The sequence below is a fragment of the Lithobates pipiens genome, unplaced genomic scaffold (genome assembly GCF_037356315.1).
Source record: "Lithobates pipiens isolate NorthernLeopardFrog02 unplaced genomic scaffold, aLitPip1_a1.2 Scaffold_19, whole genome shotgun sequence".
Lineage (NCBI taxonomy): Eukaryota > Metazoa > Chordata > Amphibia > Anura > Ranidae > Lithobates > Lithobates pipiens.
In genome coordinates this window covers 41749251-41769331 of record NW_027507764.1, presented here as the reverse complement: position 1 = coordinate 41769331, position 20081 = coordinate 41749251, and positions in this window count along the sequence as shown.

Below are 20081 nucleotides of genomic sequence, written 5' to 3'. Positions count from 1 at the left end.
TGTCCTCTCCAGCAGTTCAGCGTACCTTCGTCATCTCAGTCCCAGCGACAGAATGGGGACCCCCTGTGCACTTAGCGTGGACCTCGTGTGCGTACTTGTTAACTCCTTCACTCCCGTACCATGCAGCCAGTCTATGGGTCTCCATAACGCAGGTTAGGTTCCGGTTGCATAGGGAAACAGACGAAAAACAAGCTCTGGACTGCAGCACTCTTCAGAAAACCACTTTCTTTTATTGGAAAATCACATCACAGCTCAACAAACACAGCGAACAAGGAAAAATTGCTGACGTTTCACACTAGCTGTAGTGCTTAGCTATGAATAAGCACTACAGCTAGTGCGAAACGTCAACAATTTTTCCTTGTTCGCTGTGTTTGTTGAGCTGTGATGTGATTTTCTAATAAAAGTACGTGGTTTTCTGAAGAGTGTGGCAGTCCAGAGCTTGTTTTTCGTCTGTTGCTAGTGGTAATAGCCAGCACCTGTGGCTTCCCAGGCGAAGAGACAGTTTACAGCCTGCATGTGTGCTCCTGGAGCGGTGAGATCCCTTCTTTTGCATAGGGAAACAGGCCATAGTGGAACGAGGCAGATTAGGACCCCCTTGCTACTGGAGGACCCCTCACCATGTACTAGTTCCTGGGTACCCCTAGAAACTGCACACCTCCTCCTGCTTGTCTTGCTGAGTACACCTTCCATAGTGGCTTTGCTTCATATCCCACATGTGCTTTACTTTCCTTAGTTCATTCATACACCACAAACCATCTTGCACCCCTTTAAAATCACTTCAGACCCACCTTAGAACAGTCGAGGCAACTTTAAAGTGAATCTAAAGGATCATTTTTTTAATTTTTTTAAAATAACCACTTAAAGACCAGGCTTCTTTTTCAGACTCAGTGTTTTTACAAGTTAAAAACAAGTTTTTTTTCTTGAAAATTACTTAGAGCACCCAAACATTATAAAAAAATTTTTCTAACATCCTAGAGAATAAAATGGCGGTCCTTGAAATACTTTTTGTAACACCGTATTTGCACAGCGGTCTTATAAGCACACTTTTTTTTGGAAAAAATTCACCTTTTTTGAATAAAAAAATAAGACAACTAGGGCTGGGAAAATTAAAGATTAATTCCTCGATTAAAAAATCGTACATTTTTTTGATCAATCAAAATAATTTTGATCGGTACTCGCCTCTCAGTCGTCTTCCCAGGTCTTCAGGGAGTTCCGTCTGTGATCCGGTGACATCGATGTCCGTGATGTGACTCCTCCCCCCTTCCCCAAATGCCTCTGTCTGCTAACGAAGGGAAGGGGGAGGAGTCCGGTGATGTCGATGTCTGTGACGTCACCGGACAGCCTAGACAGTGATGGTAAATATGGATGTGGTTAACTGGGATCATTCAGTGAGCTAAGTGTAGGCAAATTTGATAACCTCCGTTTTTAACATTGTTGTAAAAAAATAAAAATAATGTAAACACTCTGGTATGTCTGTGTGATTGGCTAAAGTGACTGACAGTCAATATACTAGATACGTTTTAGAATTAAAGTTAAACTAACTTTCTACGTTTTTCTTAAAGTTTAATAAAAAAAAATTACTTACGTCAGTGCTACAGTTTGAATTTAAAATGTATTTGTGTGAACTGTGAAGTTAAGTCATGGATTGTGGAAACAAATTAGTGTCGGGTGATTGTATATAGTGTATACCACATTTACCACTGACTAATGCAGAGTTGCAATGCAAGGAGATCAGCTAAAAGTAGTTGGATCTGTATGTGCGTTATAATTAATCAAAATTAGTCGATTAATCGATTAAAAAAAATCGATTAATCGAAAACGAAAATTTTAATCAGTAACAGCCCTAAAGACAAGAGTAAAGTTAGCCCAATTTTTTTTTATATTGTGAAAGATAATGTTACGCCGAGTAAATTGATACCCAACACGTCACGCTTCAAAATTGCGCCCGCTCGTGGTATGGCGTAAAAATTTTACCCTTAAAAATCTCCATAGGTGACGTTTAAAAAATTCTACAGGTTGCGTTTTTTGAGTTACAGAGGAGGTCTAGAGCTAGAATTATTGCTCTCACTCTACCGATCACATATGTGAGGTATCGCCACGGTTTGACCACCGTTTTCATATGCAGGCACTACTCACCTGTGCGTTCGCTTCTGCGCGCGACTTTAAGGGGTGCTTTAAAAAAAAAAAAATTTCCTTATTTATTTTACTTGATTTTATTTAGTTTTTCACTGTCTAAAAAAAAAAAAAAAAAGAATTGGATCACTTTTATTCCTATTAAAAGGAATGTAAACATCCCTTGGAATAGAATAAAAGCATGACAGGTCCTCTTAAATATGAGATGTGGGGTCAAAAAGACATCAGATATCATATTTGGACTTACCGTATATACTCGAGTATAGGCCGACCCGAATATAAGCCGAGGCCCCCAATTTACCCCCAAAAAAACTGGCAAACTTATTGACTCGTGTATAAGCCGAGGGTGAGACATGCCTGTCCATCCCTGTGTGTGTGTCCGTCCATCCCTGTGTGTCCGTCCATCCCTGTGTGTCCGTCCATCCCTGTGTGTCCGTCCATCCCTGTGTGTCCGTCCATCCATCCCTGTGTGTGTGTGTGTCCATCCATCCATCCATCCCTGTGTGTGTGTGTGTGTGTCCATCCATCCATCCATCCCTGTGTGTGTGTGTGTCCATCCATCCATCCATCCCTGTGTGTGTGTGTGTCTCCATCCATCCATCCATCCCTGTGTGTGTGTGTCTCCATCCATCCATCCCTGTGTGTGTGTGTGTCTCCATCCATCCATCCCTGTGTGTGTGTGTCTCCATCCATCCATCCCTGTGTGTGTGTGTCTCCATCCATCCATCCCTGTGTGTGTGTGTATCCATCCATCCCTGTGTGTGTGTGTCTCCATCCATCCCTGTGTGTGTGTGTCTCCATCCATCCATCCCTGTGTGTGTGTGTATCCATCCATCCCTGTGTGTGTGTGTCTCCATCCATCCATCCCTGTGTGTGTGTGTGTGTGTGTGTGTGTGTGTGTGTGTGTCCAGCCTACCTGTGTCCCGAGCCTCCGTCCCGTGCCTTGCCTCCTTGCCTCCGTCCCGTGCCGTGCCTTGCCTCCTTGCCTCCGTCCCGTGTTGTGCCTTGCCTCCGTCCCGTCCCGTCCCGTGCCGTGCCTTGCCTTGCCTCCGTCCCGTGCCTTGCCAGGATCGCCGCTCTTCGTCGGCGCCTCGGCGGCCATTCTAAAATTCAAAAGCCGCGCCTCCGCCTTCGCCTGTGATAGGCGGAACACTGAATTTCCCAGCAGCCTGTGTTCCGCCTATCACGGACATCGTCTCATCCTCGTCCGTAGTACGAGGATGAGCGGATGTCCGTGATAGGCGGAACACTGACTGCTGGGAAATTCAGTGTTCCGCCTATCACAGGCGAAGGCGGAGGCGGAGGCGCGGCTTTTGAATTTTAGAATGTCCGCTGTCTGTCTGCTCGACACGCTGATCGAGCAGGCAGACAGCGATGACTCGAGTATAAGCCGAGGGGGGCACTTTCAGCCTCAAAAAAGAGGCTGAAAATCTCGGCTTATACTCGAGTATATACGGTAAATGCAATAAAAAAAATAAAAAAATTGTCATTTGAAAACATGACAACAGAAAAATGTGCCTTTAAGAGGTATGGGCGGAATGGTAGTCCATAATTGGTGTTTGCCAAGACTTGGCAGTTCTTCGGGTTCCTGGTATCTCCCGACAGACTGCTGGGCACAGCAGTCCTCCGTTTGGTGCATGTCAACAATCACAGGATCTTCCCGAGCAGGCCGAAGCTCCGGGACCTGGCCTTCCCCTTTATTTATATCACAAGGTTGATAGACAGACTAGGTCCAAAAAGCCCAGGAGCTGAGGTGCAAAATATTAACCCCTTCCCCAGCCTGGGCCAGCCAACTACCTTAACTAACATCAGGTAGGCAACCTGCCTACAGACAGAACCAAGCCAGGAAATATTTTTTTTTGTGCACTTTTCCTCCAACTCCAATATTCCTATAATTAAAATATTAAAAAGGCCAGACGTTTCAAACTGGGACTTTTAAGATGCTAGAACATTGTAACCCTTGAAACAATCCCTTTATTGAAATACTAATTTGAATTATTCATTGTATTAATTAAACTTACAATATTTAAAACATTAAAAATCATTAAGAAATACAGAAAATAAAGGATTCTCACTAGATAAGTAGCATTTAAAAGGAATCTTTCCCTGCAAAGATGTGGTGGTGGAAAAAGAGCAGCCCTCTTCTTCTCTATGCGTTTCGCAAATTGCTTCTTCAGAAGACCAAGGGAGAATTTATATTATGACAACACCCTTAACCAGTTTCTGCTCGCTCTATAGCCGAAAGACAGCTACAGCGCGGGCTTACTTTGCCTGGAGGGCGTACAAAGATGTCCTCGTGATCACGCTCCTTCAGACTCTGCTAATCACAGATCAAGGTAAAAAGCCAATCACAGTGGCCCTTTACCACATGATTAGCTGTGTCCTGATTATCATTGCTGATGTCCCTTTAACACAAGCTGGTTATCCCCATTAAAGGGGCACCAGCACTGATAATCAGGGCACTGATTTTCAGTGTCCTGATTATCAGTGCAGTCCCAACAGTCCCCACCAATTCTACCAATGAGTGCTCATCAGTGCTGCCAATTAGTGTCACCTATCAGTGCTGCCTATCAGTGCCACCTACCAGTGCCTATCAGTGCCCATTAGTGCCACCTATCAGTGCAGCCTTATCAGTGCCTCCTCATTAGTGCATCCTCACAGTACCTCCCCATCACTGCTGCCTTATCAGTGCCATCAGCGCCACCTATCAGTGACACCTATCAGTGCTGCCTATTAGTGCCCATCGGTGCAGCCTCATCAGTGCTGATTTATCAGTGCCCATCAGCGCTGCCCATCAGTGTCACCTATAAGTGTCCACCAGTGCCGTCTATCAGTGCCTCCTCATCAGTGCTACCTTATCAGTGCCCATCAGTGCCACCTATCGGTGCAGCATTATCAGTGCCACATATCAGTGCAGACTTATCAGTGCCTCCTCATCAGGGTCTCCTCACCAGTACCTCCACATCAGTGCTGCCTTATCAGTGCCCATCAGTGCTGCCTATCAGTGCCTCCTCATCAGTGCTGCCTTATCAGTGCCACCTATATGTGCTGCCTTATCAGTACCTCCTCATCAGTGCTGCCTTATCAGTGCCTCCTATCAGTGCTGCCTATCAGTGCAGCCTTATCAGTGCCCCCTCATCAGAGCTGCCTTATCAGTGCCCATCAGTGCCGCCTGCCAGTGCAGCCTCATCAGTGCCTCCTCATTAGTGCCCATCAATGCCACCTATCAGTGCCGCCTCATCAGTGCCTATCAGTGCAGTCTCATCAGCGCACATCAGTGAAGGAGAAAAATGACCTGATTGCAAGATTTTATAACAAACTATGAAAAATGTTCTGTCTTTTTTTCACTTGTTTAACAAAAAATAAAAAAATAAAAACAGAGGTGATTAAATACCACCAAAAGAAAGCTCTATTTGTGTGAAAAAAATTATAAAGTATTCATATGGATACAGTTTTGCATGACTGCGTAATTGTCATTCAAAATGTCACAGCGCTAAAGGCTAAAAATTGGCCTGGGCAGGAAGGGGGTAAAAGGGCCCAGTGGTTAATGTAATCATACAATGAGGTAACGATGGACCCGGCACTCCACAAGCAAGAAAAGAGCCGCTGGGGAGTTTTATAATGAAATGAAAGGTCCCCTCACCCAACCTCAGATCTACAGGCCGCCGTCTCTGCACTGCTAATCAGACGAATCAGTAATAATAGGGGAGGTGATGTCACTTCCTCTCTCTTACCGCCAGGTGCTGGAGGGGCTCAATGACAATATTCTGTGGGGGGGGGGGGGGTTCCTTTTTTTTTGGTGTGGCAAGTTTCTGAGCAGTACTTACTTTTTTTAATTATTATGTTTACAAGGTGCGGCTGTCATTAACACTCAAATGTGTGTTCAAAAGTCTATTGCATTATTTATTAGTCTGATCACGTCAGAGTGATGCACTGCGTTTGTCTTGCTGGAGCTGTGAAAACGTCTTTTATTCATTCACATAAAGTGCATTGAAAATCCCTTCTTTGTACTTTATATATGTTGACAAGGTGTCATTTTTTTTTTTTTTTAAAGCAAATAAAGTTAAATATTTGCTCAGCACACCAAGCTGTGTTTTATCTATCACATAAGTGCTTGTTGTGCCGTGTTCAACATTGCTCCTAGATCATTTTTCCTGCATTTTATTTTTCTTCAGTGATAGTTGTCAGGATGCCGGCGAATGCCAATGTAGGTTACACTTGGGAGATAAAACTGGCGAGGGGGAACCACGCTGGAAAATGGAGGTCTTGGAAACTGGATCTGGATCACAGTAGAATGAATTGGACCTGGGTGTTGGGTCAAGAGCCGTGGCGGCTGGTGCTCAAAAATTTTTGGGGGAGCACAAACAAACTGAAAAATACTGAACCCCCCATCAATTGCAGCCTTGCTGTGCCCATCAAATGCAGACTCACTGTGCCCATCAAAGGCAGCCATTGTGCCCATCAAATGCAGCCAATGTGCCCATCATATGCAGCCATTGTGCCCATCAAATGCCGCCACTATGCCCATCATATGCAGCCATTGTGCCCATCAAATGCAGCCACTGTGCCCAACATATGCAGCCACTGTGCCAATCAAATGCAGTCACTGTGCCCATCATATACAGCCACTGTGCCCATCAATTGCAGCCACTGTGCCCATCAAATGCAGCCACTGTGCCCATCAATTGCAGCCACTGTGCCCATCATATGCAGCCACTGTGCCCATCATATGCAGCCATTGTGCCCATCATATGCAGCCATTGTGCCCATCAAATGCAGTCACTGTGCCCATCATATGCAGCCATTGTGCCCATCATATGCAGCCATTGTGCCCATCATATGCAGCCATTGTGCCCATCAAATGCAGCCATTGTGCCCATCATATGCAGCAAGGTGTGCCCATCAAATGCAGCCACTTGTGCCCAGTATATGCAGCAATGTGTGCCCATCATATGCAGCCACTTGTGCCCATCAAATGCAGCCATCTGTGCCCAGTATATGCAGCAATGTGTGCCCATCATATGCAGCCACCTATGCCCATCATATGCAGCAACTTGTGCCCATCAAATGCAGCCACTTGTGCCCAGTATATGCAGCCACTTGTTCCTATCATATGCAGCCACTGTGCCCGCCAATAAACTCGTGTGGCTCATGGCTCTGCCAGCACCCCCGACCCCCCCCCCCCCCCCCCCCCCCCGCGTGGCTTACCGCAGCAGCTCCTCTCCAATGCACCAGAACGGAGGCGACCTCTGCTCCAGTGTGTCTCCTCCGCTCCTCTTATTAAGCGCCAGGCATCCAAAAGGATGGCCTGGCGCTTTGGCCAATCAGAAAACAGGTCTGATGCCCTGCCTCCTGATTGGTGGGGAGGAAGGTTAGTCTGAAAATAGTGAAAATTAATTCGCTATCATCACACAATTGGGTGGGATCAGGGTGCACTCTCTGCGCCCTGAGCCCACCCTATTTTGAAGCCTATTAGAGCCTCTGGCTCTAATCAGGCGCTTCAAAAAGTACCACCTCCTCCCGCCCCTGCCATAGGAATCCATGCGTCTGGCGTCCTGAAAGGGGCTGGGTGCATGGATGGGGTCCCACAACTCATGGATGCCCACAGTGCATTGGCCGCCATTGGTCAAGAGTCAAGTGATTCGGGATCCCATAGGGTGCGGAGCTCCCTCCAGCAGAGGTGCAGAATATTAACACCTTCCCCAGCCTGGGCCAGCCAACTACCTTAACCGCTTCACGCCTGCCCTAACGTCAAATTACGTCGTTAAGTTTGAGTGCAGTTACAGGCATCATTCAGATATCTTCTTTTAGAGCTGGCAATTCCCCTCACCAACAATCATAGCAGCTGTTCGGGGAGGGGGGGGGGGGGGCATCCCCTCTAATCTCCCTCCAGTGCTTCTCCCGGCAAACCAGAGAAGGGACCGACCAGCGCCAGATGTTGACCATAGAGATTTCCAGAGGGCCAGATGGTCCCCAGAGCCTCTATGATCGTTCGGAGGCCGGGCGCGACGTCATAACATCTCCTCTGCATTTGAAAAAAAATGGCGCCACCTCGATTGGGAAGACAAGATTTTTTTTTTTTTCATTTCAGGCTTCCCAGCCTAGAGGTGAGATCTGGGGACTTATTGACCACATATCTCACTGTAAAGAGGACCTGTCACTCACTATTCCTATTACAATGGATGTCTACATTGCTTGTAATAGGAATAAAAGTGATCATAAAAAAAAATGTAAAAAGAAAGCGTTAAACTAGAAAAATAAAAGTCAAATTAAAAATAAAAAAAAGATAAAAAAATTGAAAGCGCCCCTGTCCCCGCCGTGCTCGCTTGCAGAAGCAAAACTATACGTAAGTCCCGCCCACATATGTAAATGATGTTCATGTGAGGTATCGCCACGAACGTTAGAGCAAGACCAATAATTCTCTGTAACCCAAAACATGTAACCTGTAAATAAAGTAAAAAAAGTGTCGGTTTTTTAAGTACCGAAGTTTGGCGCCATTCCACGAGCGTGTGCAATTTTGAAATGTGACATGTTAGGTATCTATTTACTCAGCGTAACGTTATTTGTTCACATTATGCAAAAAAATTGGGCTAACTTTCCTGTTTTTTTTTTTGGTTTTTAATGCATGAAACAGTTTAAACAAACAAAAAAAAAAAAACTTGATTGAAAAATTGCTGCGCAAATACCGTTGTGAGATAAAAAGTTGCTACGACCACCATTTTACTCTCTAGGGTCTCTGCTAAAAAAAAAACATATATAATGTTTGGGAGTTTTGTGTAATTTTCTAGTAAAAAAAAAAATGATGAATTTTACATGTAGAAGAGAAATGTCTGAATTGGCCTGGTAGGCAAGTGGTTAACTAACATCAGGTAGTCAACCTGCCTACGGGCAGAACCAAGCTAGGAAATATTTTCTTTGTGCACTCTTCCTTCAGCTTCTATATTTCTATACTTCAAATATTCACTCGCTCATGCTCACAGGTGTGTAAGCTGATCTTAGGTCGTGACCTCTGAGTTCATCCATGGTAGGCAGCAGACACAGACTACCAGGAAAATGCCAGAGATCAGAGCAGGCAGCAGACATATATTACCAGGAACATGCCAGAGATCAGGGCAGGCAGCAGACATGGATTACCAAGAACATGCCAGAGGTCAGAGTAGGCAGCAGACACATATTACCAGGAACATGCCAGAGGTCAGGACAGACACAGATCTTCAGGAACATGCTAGAAAAACAGGACAGGCAGCAGACATAGGTTACCAGCAACACAACAGAGGTCAAAGTAGGTAGCAGACATGGAAAACCAGTAACGCACCAGAGATCAGAACAGGCAACAAACATGTATTACCAGGAACATGCCAGAGATCAGGGCAGGCAGCAGACATGGATTACCAAGAAAATGCCAGAGGTCAGAGTAGGCAGCAGATACATATCGCCAGGAACATGCCAGAGGTCAAGACAGACACAGATCTTCAGGAACATGCTAGAAGAACAGGACAGGCAGCAGACATGGGTTACTAGGAACACAACAGAGGTCAAAGTAGGTAGGAGACATGGAAAACCAGTAACGCACCACAGATCAGGACAGGCAACAAACATGTATTACCAGCAACATGCCAGAGATCAGGGCAGGCAGCAGACATGGATTACCAAGAACTCACCAGAGGTTAGAGTAGGCAGCAGACACATATTACCAGGAACATGCAAGAGGTCAGGGCAGACGCAGATCTTCAGGGACATGCTAGAAGGACAGGATAGGCAGCAGACATGGGTTACCAGCAACGCAACAGAGTTCAAAGTAGGTAGCAGACACGGAAAACCAGTAACGCACCAGAGATGAGGGCAGGCAACAAACATGTATTACTAGCAACATGCCAGAGATCAGATCAGGCAGCAGACATGGAATACCAAGAACTCACCAGAGGTCAAAGTAGGCAGCAGACACATATTACCAGGAACATGCAAGAGGTCAGGGCAGACGCAGATCTTCAGGAACATGCTAGAAGAACAGGACAGGCAGCAGACATGGGTTACCAGGAGCACAACAGAGGTCAAAGTAGGTAGCAGACATGGAAAACCAGTAATGCACCAGAGATGAGGACAGGCAACAAACATGTATTACCAGCAAAATGCCAGGGATCAGGGTAGGCAGCAGACAAGTATTACCAAGAACTCACCAGAGGTCAGAGTAGGCAGCAGACACATATTACCAGGAACATGCAAGAGGTCAGAGTAGGCAGCAGACACATATTACCAGGAACATGCCAGAGGTCAGAGTAGGCAGCAGACACATATTACCAGGAACATGCCAGAGGTCAGAGTAGGCAGCAGACACATATTACCAGGAACATGCCAGAGAGCAGGGCAGGAAGCAAACACAGATTATCAGAAAACAAATGCCTATTTTTCTGGAATGTTTTCTAGAAAGGGGTATACAGCAGTGTGCAGAGAGTTCATCCAATATTTTTACAGGAAGACTTTGCTTGGGCATTGAGCCAGGACCTGCACTGAGTTGAAACAGGCACGGCAGTTGGAGGAAGCCACTCTGTTTAGCAGTGGCTTGATAGGTGGGGAAGATCCCCACTCTTATTGGCTGGGATAGAGGACCACCGCTGAATTAGTGGTTGCCAGTTAGCGGGAGGGCACTGCTGTGATTGACTGTGGCCTGTCACATGGGGTGCATTACTCTGATTGGACGATGGGAAACTCCAGGTAAGGCATAAAAGTGTGAGTGGCCACGAGCTATAGAAGCTGAGGCTGCACTGAACTGTTTAAGCTACATAGCAACCTAGTATAAATTTAGGATTAGGGGTGGTAAAAACAGACAGTTAAGCTGCATTTTTATTGCCTCCTGAACGCCCCCAACTAAATGGAACCATATCACAACTGTCTTGCAACCCGAAGCTTCCTGTAATAAAGACTGCTCACTGATGCTCTCTCTCCTTTTACCGGGTGGCTGGTCTTTTCTCCACTCGCTCCTGATGTTTTCTGCAGGCAACCTGTAGTAGGTGGGGCCTGCTGAGTCCCTCCCACTTCTCCGCGCTATGCACAGCACAATGATGATGTCACTGCTACTATGACAAGGTAAAATCTCTATTTTTAGTGCTCATAAAGATGATTGATTTCCGTTTGTGATTATTGAGGAATATATTTAACTGAACATTTTCCTATCTGGAGTTCAGCTTTAAATACTAGCAAATTTTCTAAAACGGTACCAATGTTCAGAGACACACAAAACATATATAAAAAATGCAAAGGTTTCTATTCATTTGCATTAAAATTCACAGTGCCATTACAGAAATGTTCTCTTTGTCTCAAAAGCTACTGCTCGGCTAATGTACATTGGATCTACTTATTGATTTTAAGATTTGATTATGTTCATTCTTCACGTTTCGTAGCCGATATCTGTAAAGGGATGGATCCACTTTCACATCTAGCCCTTAGGTGATTAATAGGAGGTAGTAAACAATTGTTTATGCATTTGACCATTCAGGCACTTAGTCTGGCATCATTCAGTTCATAGGGGGAGGTTGGAAGGGTGCATAAGACATATGAGTACTGCAAGGGTCAGTATTAGTAACCGTAACATAAAATACTGATAGATTTTTATAGTGAGTTCTTAGATTTCCAAGGTAGACTAATACCGCGTACACACGATTGGAATTCTCGTCGGAAAAAGCTCTGATGGTTTTCCCGTCGGAATTCCGCTCAAACTGTCTTGCCTACACACGGTCACACCAAATTCTGACCGCCAAGAAGGCGGTGACGTACAACATGTACGACGGGACTAGAGAAAGGAAGTTCAATAGCCAGTAGCCAATAGCTTCTGTCTCGTAGTTGAATCTGAGCATGCGTGAGTTTTGGCGTGTCAAAATTGCATACACGCGATCGGAATTTCCGATAGAAAGTTTTTCCATCTGGAAAATTGAGAACATGCTATAAAATTTTTGCTGGCAGGAATTCGGCCAGCTAAATTCCGATGGAGCATACACACGGTCGCATTTTCCGATGAAAAGCTCTCAGCGGTCTTTTGCTGGTCGAAATTCCGATCGGGTGTACGTGCCGTAAGAATTAATTCAGCCATTAATGATAACCATTGGTAAGGTCATATAGGTAAGGCAATCTAATTGCTGGATATCAGTATGTCTCCTTCTGTCTCTACTCTTTACCTATGCTCTCTCTCCCTTTCTTTTTCTTTCCTCGTGTATTTGCAACCATTTTTCTCTTACCTCTTCTTCATGTATACTTCTCCATTTCTTTGGATTCTTCTCTCATTCCGTTCTTCCTCTGCCCCCCTTACCATTTATTCCTTGGTTGCCCCTCTACTCCCTTTATATTGCCTCTCAGCCTGTCCAATCACCCCCCTCCCCATGTGTCTCTGTCCTCCTGTCTTCTTCTGATTTCTTCATTATCTCTCTTTCTATCACTCTTCTATCTGTTTATCCACCCATCTCTTTCTCTTTTTCTCTCCCACTCTTTACCCTATCACTCGTTTCTCTCTCTCCCTTAAGCCGACCATATGTAAGAATTTTCGTAGGAATTTCGCACCATTAGTGGGCTGCAGCAACAGCCGATTTTTGTGTGACAATCAAATTTAAGGAATTAGACATGTTGGAAATTTTCTAATAAAGTATGGGAGAATCGTGCGAGAAATGTAATAAGAAAAAAAATGCGCATGTGCAAGAAAAGAACATTTACGGAGAGAAAAGAAGATTCCCGGCCATGAAAATTCTTTTCTGTAAGTTCTGTAACATGAGGTGAAATTGAAGGCTTGGTCGGCCGAATTTCGAAAATCAATGGTGGCAATGGTGGATCCCAAAAAAAACAGAACTTTCTGATTTTGAAAAGAAAATTTGTTCGAAATTCGACCGTGTATGGCCTGCATTATCTTATTGGCCTTTTTCTCTTTTCCCCACCACCCTTCTCTCTCTCCTCTCTCTCTTCCTTCATTACTCGACTTTCTTACTCCATCTCCCCCTCTCTCCACCGTCCTCTCTCTATTCTTTCCCCTGTAACTGTTCTCTCTCTTTTTCCCATTCTCTCTCTCTCTCTCTCTTTCTTTCTTTCTTTGTCTCTTTTCTTCCTTTTTTTCCTTTCTAACTTTAATCCTCCAACTCTAACCCTAACCCTTCCTAACTATAATCCTTTCCTCCATTACTTTTCTGTGTCTCCCATTTCTTCACCTTCCTCCTCTTCCCTCCTCTACCTCTTCTCTCTCTCTATCCTCTCTTTGTCTTCCTCTCTCCTAGCACTCTTCTTTCTCTGTTCCTCCATCATTCTTCTCTCTCCCAAACCTCTCTTTTCCTTCCTTTCTCTTCATCTTCTCTTTCCTCTTTTTTGTTTGTCTTCCTCTCCTTTACCCTTCTCTCTCCCTTCTCTCTTTGTCATTCTCTCCCCTCCCTTCTCTCTCTGCCTCTTTCTTTATCTTCCCTCTCTTCCCCTATTATTCTTATCTCTCCCCTTACTATCTTTGCCTTTATCTTTCTTCATATTCCTCTCTCCCCCTCTGTCTTCTTCCCCTCACTCTTCTCTACCCTCCCACTAGCATTCTTCTCTCTCTTTCTCCTTCTTTCTCTCTCCCATCTCTCTTCACCATTCTCTCTTCTCTCTCCTCTTTCTGGGTAATCTTCTCCATTCCCCCTCTCATTGTCTTCCTCTATCTTCCCCTAACACCCGTCTCTCTCTCTTCCCCATAATTCTTCTCTCTCCTCTCTCTTTTGCCTTTCTCTTTCTTTATCTTCCTCTCTCACCCCTCCCTTTGTCTTCCTCTCTCCATTATTTTCCTCTCTCTCTCCCCTCGGTCTTCTCATCCCCCCCCCCCCCCCCTTTGTCTTTCTCTCTCTTCCCCTATCATTCTTCTCTCTCTCCCATCTCTTTTCATCTTTCTCTCACTCTTTTTTTGGGTTATCTTCCCCTTTTCTCTCCATTCTCTGTCTTCCTCTCTTTTCCCTGACCCTCACCCCTGTTTCGTCCCCATCATTCTTCTTTTTCTCCTCTCTATCTTTGCCTTCCTCTTTCTTTATCTTCCCCTCTCTCTCCCCTCTGTCTTCTCATCCTCTCCCCACCTTCTCTCTCTCTCCCCCCACTCTCTTTGTCTTCCTCTCTCTTTCCCTAGCACTCCTTTCTCTCTCTTCTCCTATCATTGTTTTCTCTCTCCCATCTCTTTCCCTTCCTCCCTCTCCATCTTCCTCTTCCCCCTCTTCTCTCTTCCCCTAGCACTCTTCTCTCTCTCCCATCGCTCTTCATTGTCCCCTCTCTCTTCTTTCTGGGCCACCTTCCCCTTTTCTATCCACTCTCTCTTTGCCTCTCTCTCTTCTCCTGACCCTCATCTCCGTCTTTTCCCCCATCATTCTTCCCTTTCTCCTGTCTCTTCATCCTCCTCTCTCTCTCCCCTCTGTCTTCCCCTCCTCTTCCAAACTTCTCTTTCTCTCTTCTCCTCTCTTTGTCTTCCTCTCTCTTCCCATACACTATTTTCTCTCTCCTCCCCATTATTCTTCTCTCCTTACCCTCTCTTAATCTCCCTTGCTCCTTTCTTCTTCCCCCCCCCCCCTTCCCCTTTCTCTCTCTTCCTCTCTTCATCTTCTCTCCTCCCCTTAATTCTCCTCTCTCTCTCTCCCCTCTTTCTTCTCATCCTCTCCCCACCTTCTCTCTCTCCTCTCTTAATCTCCCTTGCTCCCCTCTTCTCTCTCCCCCTTCACCTTTCTCTTTCTCCCCTCTCTTCAACTTCTTTCTTCCCCTTTATCCTCCTCTCCCTCTCCTCTCTTTCTTCTCATCCTCTCCCCACCTTCTCTCTCCTCTCTCTTTGCCTCTTTCTCCCCTCTCTTCATCTTCTCCCCTCTTCTCTCTTTCCGTTCACCTTTCCCTTTCTCCCCTCTATTCCCCTTCTCCCTTCTCTCTCCTCTCTCTTAATCTCCCTCTCTTCTCTTTTCCCCTTCATCTTTCTCTTTCTCCCCTCTCTTCATCTTCTCTCTTTCCTTTCATCCTCCTCTATCTCTCTCCCATTTTTCTTCTCATCCTCTCCCCACCTTCTCTCTCCTCTCTCTTAATCTCCCTCGCTCCTCTCTTCTTTCTCCCCCTTCACCTTTCTCTTCCTCCCCTCTCTTCATCTTCTCTCTTACCCTTCATCCTCCTCTCTCTCTCCCCTCTCTTCATCTTCTCTCTTACCCTTCATCCTCCTCTCTCTCTCCCCTCTCTTCATCTTCTCTCTTACCCTTCATCCTCCTCTCTCTCTCCCCTCTCTTCATCTTCTCTCTTACCCTTCATCCTCCTCTCTCTCTCCCCTCTCTTCATCTTCTCTCTTACCCTTCATCCTCCTCTCTCTCTCCCCTCTCTTCATCTTCTCTCTTACCCTTCATCCTCCTCTCTCTCTCCCCTCTCTTCATCTTCTCTCTTCTCCTTCTCTCTCTCTCTCTTTCTCTGAATTTATCCCATTCTTTGCTCAATGTGGGTCTATTAGGCACAGCGCTAATGTATCCAGCTGCATTATAGCGCTGATGATCATCCTATTCCCCCGGCTATGTTCTAAGTCTTCATCAACACTAATGTGCAATAAGAGTGTGAGTTCTTTTGTTTCACTATGACAGCATTAGCAGAGAAATTCATTGCTGGCAATCCCCCCCCCCCCCCCATCTGTAACATTAACAAGCACGCTTAACACGTGTGCGGAGCTCATTCACCGCACAGCAAAAGTGCTTGGGGCTATTAGAGAATATGTATGAAATAAGCTACAGAGGTGGTGAGATGAATCATCCCTGGTTCAAAATAAAAAATTATTTTCAAAAGAATTCTATCATTGCTGGCTGCGAAGGATGCTCAGATTTCGACTTCTTCTGTATGGACAATGAATGCGACCTGAAAGCACATCATTCTTTTTTATCGGATTTTTTTTCCAATCTGTTCTAAAAGTTTTCTCTGTTTTTTTTTTTTTTTTTATCTGATCAAATTTTTACTCTAAAAACTAAGGAGAAAAAAAATAGTTCTTCTGCACATCCTCATTGATCAGCAGTCAAAATTCAGAGTTTTAACGCTCTTCAATCTTTGATGAAAAAGCATCAGAATCAATCAGGGAGGCAAATGTTAAATCAAAGGTTAAGTCTAAAGCCCCAAACACACTATCAGATTTTCTGATGATTTTTTTTCCTTCAGATTTACCAAAATCATATAATATGAGGTCAAACCTTAGGAGTTTCAATTTGTATGCAATCAGGCAGGGCCCTTGTATTACATGGTTTTGGTAAATCTGAAGGAAAAAATCAGCAGAAAACCTCATAGTGTGTATGGGGCTAAGACTTTATTATTATTAATTACTTAGAACCCTCAAACATTATATATATATAATATATATATATATATATATATATATATATATATATATATATATATATATATATATATATAATGTGTATATATATATATATATATATATATATATATTTTTTTTTTTTTAGCATAGACCCTAGAGAATAAAATGGCGGTCGTTGCAATATTATATGTCACACAGTATTTGCGCAGCGGTCTTTTAAATGCAGTGTGTATGGGGCTTAAAGTGGTTGTAAACCCTTACAAACCACTTTGACCTACAGGTAAGCCTAGATTAAGGCTTACCTGTAGGTCCAAGCAATATCTCCTAAACCTATATGGTTTAGGAGATATTTACCCGAAAACGGGCACCGCTGTCTACGGCGCATGCGCCGTAGACAGCGGCGTGCAGTCGCGCTGAGCGCGGCATTCTCAGCGACTGAGCTGCCGCGCGTGTCGACTCCCGTGCGCATGCGCGGGAGTGACGTCATCATGGCTTCGCCGAATGACAGCGGCGGAGCTGCGAGACCCTACCAACAAGATGGATGCGGCGGACTACAGGGGACAGCGGCGACTTCGCTGGCTCCTGTGTCAGGTAAGTGACACATAATGGGCTACTATGCGATGCATAGTAGTCCATTATGCTTTGCCTTTGCAGGGAATGAAAGAGGAAGTAAACTCATCAGGGTTTACTTCCTCTTTAAGGTTACAGAAGAAGAAGGTTACAGAAAGATTTCCAAGATGTTGCTTGCAGACAAAGGTTATATTGTAAACATTCCCAAGGTACACCTATCTCAGGATCAAGGCCCCTGTAAAATGTGTATGTGTATAAGAAAAGGGGACCATGCATAAGCATCTATCTAAGATTACACATGTGGATATATAGAGTCTAAACTTATAGTGGCAACAGTGTTCCTAATTAAGGTACTGGGAAGATGGCGAGGTATTGAATTTATTCTTCTCAGTTTTCACAAATGAATCGGGGGGCTTTAGTAACCAAAACTGCAATGTTTATCCTTATGACACATCACAGGAAGCATCTCCATGGTTAACAGTGGACAGAATTAAAATTAGACTTGTGAAACGTAACATTAATAAATCACTGGGACCAGATGGCATGCACCCGAGGGTACTTAGGGAACTCAGTCAAGTAATTACCAGACCATTGTTCCTAATTTTTACTGACAGTCTACTGACTGGAATGGTACCAACTGATTGGAGAAAAGCCAATATTTAAAAAGGGCCCAAAATACATGCCTGGGAATTACAGACCAGTTCGTCTAACATCAATAGTATACAAGCTCTTGGAGGGGATGATAAGGGACTATATACAAGATTTTAGTAGCAAGAACTGTATCATTAGCAGTAATCAGCATGGATTCATGAAGAATCGTTCTTCCCAAACCAATCTACTAACATTCTATGAGGAGGTGTTTCCATCTAGATAAAGGAAGGCCCATAGACATGGTGTATCTGGATTTTACAAAAGCATTTGACACAGTTCCCCATAAATGTTTACTGTACAAAGTAAGGTCCGTTGGCATGGACCATAGGGTGAGTACATGGATTGAAAACTGGCTACAAGGGCGAGTTCAGAGGGTGGTGATAAATGGGGAGTACTCGGAATGGTCAGGGATGGGTAGTGGGGTCCCCCAGGGTTCTGTCCTGGGACCAATCCTATTTAATTTGTTCATAAACGACCTGGAGGATGGGGTAAACAGTTCAATCTCTGTATTTGGGGACGATACTAAGCTCAGCAGGGCAATAACTTCTCCGCAAGATGTGGAAACCTTGCAAAAAGATCTGAACAAATTATTGGGGTGGGCAACTACATAGCAAATGAGTTTCAATGTAGGAAAATGTAAAATAATTTGGGTGGCAAAAATACGAATGCAATCTATACACTGGGGGGAGAACCTCTGGGGGAATCTAGGATGGAAAAGGACCTGGGGGTCCTAGTAGATGATAGGCTCAGCAATGACATGCTGCTGCTAACAAAGCAAACAGAATATTGGCATGCATTAAAAAGGGGATCAACTCCAGAGATAATTCTCCCGCTCTACAAGACTCTGGTCCGGCCGCACCTGGAGTATGCTGTCCAGTTCTGGGCACCAGTCCTCAGGAAGGATGTACTGGAAATGGAGCGACTACAAAGAAGGGCAACAAAACTAATAAAGGGTCTGGAGGATATATTAGATATGAGGAAAGGTTGTGAGCACTGAACTTATTCTCTCTGGAGAAGAGATGCTTGAGAGGGGATAATCTTTCAATTTATAAATACCGTACTGGTGACCCCACAATAGGAATAAAACTTTTTCACAGAAGGGAGTTTAACAAGACTTGTGGCCACTCATTAAAATTAGAAGAAAAGAGGTTTAACCTTAAACTACATAGAGGGTTATTTTCTGTACGAGCGATAAGGATGTGGAATTCCCTTCCACAGGTGGTGGTATCAGCGGGGGGGGCATCGATAGTTTCAAAAAACTATTAGATAAGCACCTGAACGACCGCAACATACAGGGATATACAATGTAATACTGACATATAATCACACACATAGGTTGGACATGAAGGACTTGTGTCTTTTTTCAACCTCACCTACTATATAACTATGTAATACTGTGTCCAATGCAACTCATAAGAGGTATCGAGCATTCAAGGTTGATTGATATGTAATTATATTGAGCAGAAATGAGTCACCATCTGTTGCTTCCTCCATACATTTTGGGAGTCTCCCACATGCCTTTTTGCAAACTCAAAACGTGCCATTTTGTTTTTTGCCGATAGTAATGTCTTTCTTCTGGTCACTCTTCTATAAAGCCCAACTCTATGAAGCGTACGGCTTATTGTCGTCCTATGTACAGATACTCCAGTCTCTGCTGTGGAACTCTGCAGCTCCTCCAGGGTCACCTTAGGTCTCTGTACTGCCTCTCTGATTAATGCCCTCCTTGCCCGCTCCGTGAGTTTTGCTGTGTGGCCGTCTCTTGGCAGGTTTGCTGTTGCGCCATGTTCTTTCCATTTGGTTATGATAGATTTGATGGTGGTCCTAGGGATCATCAAAGATTTGAATATTTTTTTTATAACCTAACCCTGACTTGTACTTCTCAACAACATTGTCCCTCACTTGTTTGAAGAGTTCCTTGGTCTTCATGGCAATGTTTGGTTAGTGGTGCCTCTTGCTTAGGTGTTGCAGCCTCTGGGGCCTTTTAAAAAGGTGTGTCTATGTAATGACAGGTCATGTGACACTTAGATTGCACACAGGTGGACATCATTTCACTAATTATGTGACTTCTGAAGGTAATTGGTTGCACCGGAGCTTTTTATGGGCTTCATAACAAAGGGGGTGAATACATACGCACATGCCAATTTATCGCATATAATTCAGATAAAAAAAACTTGAACTAAAGGCTGTAATGTAATAAAATTGTTAAAAAGCCGAGGGGGGTGACTACTTCTGCAAGGAGCTGTAGATAACTACCCAAATCCATGCTACCTTTCAACTTTAACTTGCCTTTTTTTCTCTTGCTTTTTTCTTTGCCCCCCCCATTTCTCCCAGTTCTTTTCCTTCTGACTGTTTTTCTCCATCAGTTATCCTCTTTTGGTAATAAATTACTTATTTTACTATATATCAGTTTTGAAATTGTAGAACC